This window comes from Panthera onca, chromosome C1 (genome assembly GCF_046562875.1).
Source record: "Panthera onca isolate mPanOnc1 chromosome C1, mPanOnc1 haplotype 2, whole genome shotgun sequence".
NCBI classification, from domain to species: Eukaryota; Metazoa; Chordata; class Mammalia; order Carnivora; family Felidae; genus Panthera; species Panthera onca.
This window is the reverse complement of record NC_138346.1, coordinates 206,654,465-206,660,464: the sequence shown is the minus strand read 5'-3', so window position 1 is coordinate 206,660,464 and position 6,000 is coordinate 206,654,465. Positions and strand designations below refer to the sequence as shown.

The window sequence follows — 6,000 nt, the reverse complement described above, 5'->3', positions numbered from 1 at the left end:
CAAGGTAGGGCAAGGCAAGAACAGTGTGTGCCAAGGCACAGAGGAGGACTCAGCCAGCAGTAGCCCACAGTGACAGTATGGCCAGATGCTGAGGAGATCGTGCCTCTAGCTTGATTTCCTGTGACCAGGCATTCTGCTAAGTGCTTTCCCCTGTACAGAGAGGGAAACTGAGGCTCACAGAGTTGTGTGACTTGCCTACCATCACACAGCAAGTAAGTGGCAGAGCTAGGACTTGAACCCATACCTGGGTAGCTCTAAAGGCCATGATCTTGCCCCTTGATCCTGATAAACCTCAGCCCAGTGGTTCTCAGAGTATAGGCCACCCCTGACAGGCGATGCATGAAGGCCTATCCCTGCAGGCTCAGGGCACATGTGGTACTTCTCTGATGACCACAAAGACAAGGAGCCTCTGCCCTGTGGGTGGGATGCCTCAAGCTGCCCTCCCTACGCCACCAGGGAGAAATCAGGTCAGGCCTTTACCCTCTCCCCATTTGGAACATCGTGCCGGGTCTGGCTGGGAAGTGAGCCCAAGTGGTTCTGAGAGCACCGCTGTCTATCCCATGGCCCAAAACCTTGTTCAAACTGGGCATCTGTCCCTGGCTTCTACAGGAGCAGGGTGGGTGGACAACACTCCCAGCCCTACCCTGGGCATCCCCGAATCACAGAGTTGCAGAGGGTGGGAACCAAGACCATCCATGGAGGTCATCACCACCAAAGGCCTGTGGGTGGCAGTGCTGAGTGCCACCAGCCAGAGCTGGCGATCCACCCTGAACCACCACCTCCTGTCTAAATGCAAATAATAACTCCCACTTCCTCCTCATTGCCTGTGTCTCCTCTAAGCTCAGCAAAGGGTGGGGCAGCCCAGGGTGATGGAAAGACTGAGGGCTCTGGGGGCAGAGTCCTTGGTCTGGGCCTCCGCTGCTGGCTTCACCTCTCAGAACCTTGGCTTCCTCATGTGTAGGATGCTGACCATGTTACCCCCCAGTACCTAGTGAAAGTAAGTATTCATAATAGCTACATGAACTGACACAAACTAAGCACTGACTGCTTTTGATGCATTTCATTCACTCATTCATTCATTGTGTCTGTGTATGCTGGGCACCGAACAAGGCATGGGGACAGGACAGGAGTGGAATACCCAAGACTAAGAAGGACAAGATCCCTGTCTTAATGGACTGCACATGCTGGGGGCTGCAGAGAGTAGAGTGACAAAAAATACAAACCGAGTCATACAATCACAAGTGACTAGAGACAGGTGTTCTTGGAGGAATGGCAAGAAGGAGCCAGCCATGCAAAGACGAGGGGGAGACATTCTGCAGAGGCAAGAGCAGGCAAGAGAGATTGAAGACAAGGAGTGGTAGGAATTGGCAGGGGCTGAGATTGGGTCAGGGAGTGTGGCCAGGTCAGGATGGGTCCTAGAATGCTTATAGAAGTAGGACACTTATAGAAGTAGGAGCTCAGCATAATAGCTGTAGGTATGATCTTCTGCTCCCATGTCCTCATTTTCCAGCTGAAGAAGTCCTACAGATGGGCTCATGTTACTGCCAGTCCATTTGCTAATGGCCCAGTGGTCCATTCCGATCCAGAGGGTACCTAGGGCCACCACATGTCAAACATGGCATTCTGAATAAGATAAGGTGGAACCCTAGACTGCACTGGGACTGGCATGGCCACCTTTTCTGGCAACCTCCAGCCTTGCCTGCTTCCTGTGACTTAACACCGTATAGTGTTGGATGCCAGGAAGGGGTGGCCCTTGTGTCTAGGAGAGCCCTTGGGAGTGGCCATCCCAATCAGACAAACAAGGAATCCTGGACAGATGGGGTCTGTGAAGCTGCAGAGAAGGGGGCTCTTTCCCAGCAGCTGAAGACTTGAACCTGGCTGAGAGTGTGGGGAAGGGGGGGCAGACATCTTCTCACCACCCCCCTCAACACCTGTAAGCTATGCTCGTGTTTCCTGGTGACCCCTCAGAGCCCCTCCAAGAATGGCTGGGAAAGTTGGTGCCTTGCCCAGAACTGGCACTACTCAGGACTGTCCCTGCAGAGCCACCCCATCCCCACCTTGTGCCTTCTCTCTCCCCTCTCAGTCTCTCTCTCCATTCTTTTTCTCCTCTCCCTCTGTATCCCATCCTCTCTCTCTCCATCTCCTCTCCTATTTTACCTTGTTCCCTTGTCTCCATCCTGCCCTCTTCTTCCTCTCTTCTCTGGATTGGCTAGTTGATTGGTTGATAGACTGATTGATTCATTTCTCTCCCTCCTGGTTCCCAACAGACTTCTAGGAATACATGAAACTCGAGGTCAACAATGATCCAGTCCAGGGTTCTCGGGTGGTCAGGTGGTCGGGTGGTCAGGTGGTCAGGCTCAGTCCAGGAACTGAGCTCTGCATTCCCCAAAGAAGAGGGCTGCTGGTCCATCAGAAGACCGCCTACCAAGAGGGTTTCTCTCCAGAGCACTGTAGGTAAATACTGTAATAGGAGACAGTGAGATGTGTCTCCCAGCAAGTGTCTGAAGGGCAGCACCCTACCTTCATGTGGCCCGTTGCAAATCAAACTGTTGGCTTCTAAGGTTACCCAGGGGACAGCCAGGTCAGAATTACCTGGGCAGCTTACTGAAAATACAGATCTCCAGGCTTAGCCAAGTTACTAAACTGGATTTTCCAGGGCTGGAGCCCCAGTATTTATATTTTTAACAGGATCCCTGGGGATTTCAATGGACTGTGGCAACTAAGGAAGCCAAGCAGGGCAAGGGCTGGAGAGAGGGGAGTTCTCTCCCTCTGTACTCAGCCATTCACTATTTCCTACTGTGCACCAGGCAGTGTGCTCACAGCTGGGTACCTATGGTGAAGAAAGACAGAGTGCCTGCCCTGTGGAGCTCATTCTGCCACGATCTTGACCCAAACCCTAATGCTCCTACCACGCCCCATGCAATCTGGCTCTGCCCATCCCCCCCTACCTTCCTACCACTGGACCGCTCATGTTAGCTGCACTGGCCCTCATCTGGCTCTGTGAACACTCTGCACTCTTCCTACCACCCATAATTTTCCATGGAGCTCTGTTCCACCTGTCTGGCACTCACCCCTATCCCCACGCCCATGCCAACTTTGCCTTATTAAACTCATTCATCCACTGGAAACATTGGGAGTGAAATGGCTGAGAAGCTAGCTTGCAAAGCCAGAGGGCCAAGGTTCAAATCCCTGCCCTGCTACTTACTAGCTGTATACATTGGACTCTACTCAATATTTCTGAGCCTCAATTTCCCAGTCTGTAAAATAATGATTGGTCATTACTTCCTCAAGGAAGCTCTGACTCTTAAAACCACTTTGAGTTCCCTGTTATAACTTCTCTTAGCAGCCCCTGCTTCTTTGGGGTAGAGCTTAAAAGTGTAACTACGTTCCCATTTGTGTGACTACCGGAGTCATGTCTGTCTTCCCCACGAGAGCAAGGACCACTTCTACTTTGTCCTCGCCACTGGGACCACAATGCTTGACACTTTGTGGGAGGTAAAAATGTTTGTCATGGGAGCCAATGAAAGAATCAAGTGTAACCCTCTTCAAGCCAGACCATTTTTCCTCCTCCCTGAAGTCAGCATCAGCATGAGTCACAGTCAGAAGAACATTAGTCTTATACCCAGAAATCACGAGAAGGCAAGTTGAAGGCTTTATGTAGTTTCTTGAGAGAATGCCAGAAGTATGGGTTACATCCATCACTCAGACCAAATATCTTTAAATCTCTCCAGCTCTGCCTCTGGCCTGCTCTAGCCTCTCAGGAAAATGGGCCAGTCTAGGCCAGAAGCCCAGACTGAGATGCTGCTGGTCATTTTTCTCGTTGAGGGATCTAGAGACGCTCTGGAACCTTGTGCTCTGGAACCTTCCTTCTCTAAGGGAAGGATTCCCTGGCCTGCCATGGGAAATATGAACCCCTGAAAGACTGGTAGACAAAGAGCTCTCAGTCCCCTACCTCCAGGCTCAACCAGCCTGTCCTGAGGTCCCCTTGGAAGGGACTGAGGGAGGAGCCCTTCCCCTACCATCTACTGTATAAACCAGCAATGAGGAAAGACAGGATGAAAGGGGTGCCTTTCATCCCCTTTCATTACAGATAAACCTAGAGTCCATACAGTCCTCACAGAATGTCTGTGTTATAAGGGAGTTGACAAAAAAGAAATATACTCTGAGCCTTCAATAAGTTTCTTCCCTTCCCTGAGTTTCAGCTTGTCCATCTGTGAGAGGCTGCTAGACTCCCTTCCAGCTGGAAACCAAGATGGGGTCCTCATAAACCTAGAGCAGCAAAAGAAATTGGCCTGGGACTTTGGGACGTGGAATTAGAGAGGACCAAGTCTTCCCTGGGGTTGGTCACATTTCTGGGGCAGGAATACATGAAGATGAGAAGGCTCCTAAGTGACCAGAAGCCTAGGATGGCTTTTGTCAAAATGTATGTGGCACAAGAGTGCCTCTAGGTGTAGTCTTAACCGCATATCACCTTTCTTTCCCATTGCCCTCAGGTAGCTTGCCCAGGACACACGTTTAGGCTGCTTAGTATTGATGATATGCATCCAATCTCCCTCACAGGGCTGTAAAGACCCCCATAGTCAGTAAGCACATTCATTTTGGGGCGCCTCATGGCGCCTGGTTAAGCATCCGACTCTTGATTTCAGCTCAAGTCATGATCTCACAGTTCATGAGATTGAGCCCCGCATCAGGCTCTGCACTGACAGCAGGAGTCTGCTTAGGATTCTCTCTCCCTTTCTCTCTGCCCCTACCCTGCTTGCTCTCTCTCTCTCTCTCTCTCTCTTTCAAAACAAATAAACTTGAAAAAGAAAAAGAAGCACACTCATTTTTGCAACCCTGGTAATGGCGGGGGGTAGAGGGGTGCTGTAACCTGTGTGCCAATGGACGCTCATTAAATGTCTGCTGACTTGATTTTTTTGAAAAACTGACTTCAGTGCCTGCTGGCTGTGTGATATTGGGCAAGTTTCTTTACCTTTCTGAGCTTCAGTTTTCTCATCTGTAAGACAAAAATAAAAAACATACATACCTATGAGGTCATTTGGAGGATTATATAAAGTTATGCATGTAAGATGTTTAGCTCTACATCTATCACAGACAAGGTTCTCAAAATGTTAATACTTAATAGTATTAATCATGGTAGTGAAGATGGTGGTGATGGTGAGGGTGGTGATGAGGATGATGGTGGTGATGGTGATATAGGTGGTGATGGTGACGGTGGTGATGAAGATGATGGTGGTGATGGTGGTGATGGTGGTGATGAGGATGATGGTGGTGATGGTGGTGATGATGGTGATGAGGATGATGGTGGTGATGGTGGTGATGGTGGTGGTGGTGGTGATGGTGACGGTGGTGATGAAGATGACGGTGGTGATGGTGGTGAAGATGACGGTGGTGATGGTGGTGATGGTGGTGATGAGGATGGTGATGGTGATGGTGGTGGTGATGGTGATGAGGATGATGGTGGTGATGGCGGTGATGGTGGTGGTGGTGGTGATGGTGATATAGGTGGTGATGGTGAGGGTGGTGATGGTGGTGATGGTGGTGATGGTGGTGATGGTGATGAGGATGATGGTGGTGATGGTGGTGATGGCAGTGATGAGGATGGTGATGGTGGTGATGAAGATGATGGTGGTGATGGTGGTGAAGATGACAGTGGTGATGGTGGTGATGGTGGTGATGAGGATGATGGTGGTGATGATGGTGATGAGGATGGTGATGGTGATGGTGGTGATGAGGATGATGGTGGTGATGGTGATGGTGGTGATGATGGTTATGAGGATGATGGTGGTGATGGTGGTGATGGCGGTGATGGTGGTGATGGTGATATAGGTGGTGATGGTGAGGGTGGTGATGGCGGTGATGGTGGTGATGGTGATATAGGTGGTGATGGTGAGGGTGGTGATGGCGGTGATGGTGGTGATGGTGGTGATGAAATTGATGGTGGTGATGGTGATGAGGATGATGGTGGTGATGGTGGTGATGGCGGTGATGAGGATGGTG

The 6,000-nt window shown here is 50.5% G+C and overlaps 1 long non-coding RNA gene across 2 annotated transcripts in view; it reads right to left on the bottom strand.

Moving 5' to 3' along the window:
• Positions 1 to 1,242: 1,242 nt before the first annotated feature.
• The window catches only part of LOC132672534 (uncharacterized), a 42,324-nt gene continuing 37,566 nt past the window's right edge, over positions 1,243 to 6,000 (bottom strand). The window contains exons 4-6 of one of the 2 annotated variants that reach the window (XR_013557122.2): positions 4,871 to 4,996; positions 2,158 to 2,271; positions 1,243 to 1,593 (exon numbers count right to left, since the gene is read on the bottom strand). This is a non-coding gene — a long non-coding RNA (uncharacterized LOC132672534). The remainder of the gene's footprint in view (positions 1,594 to 2,157; positions 2,272 to 4,870; positions 4,997 to 6,000) is intronic. The other variant, XR_013557123.2, reaches the window with a different exon arrangement.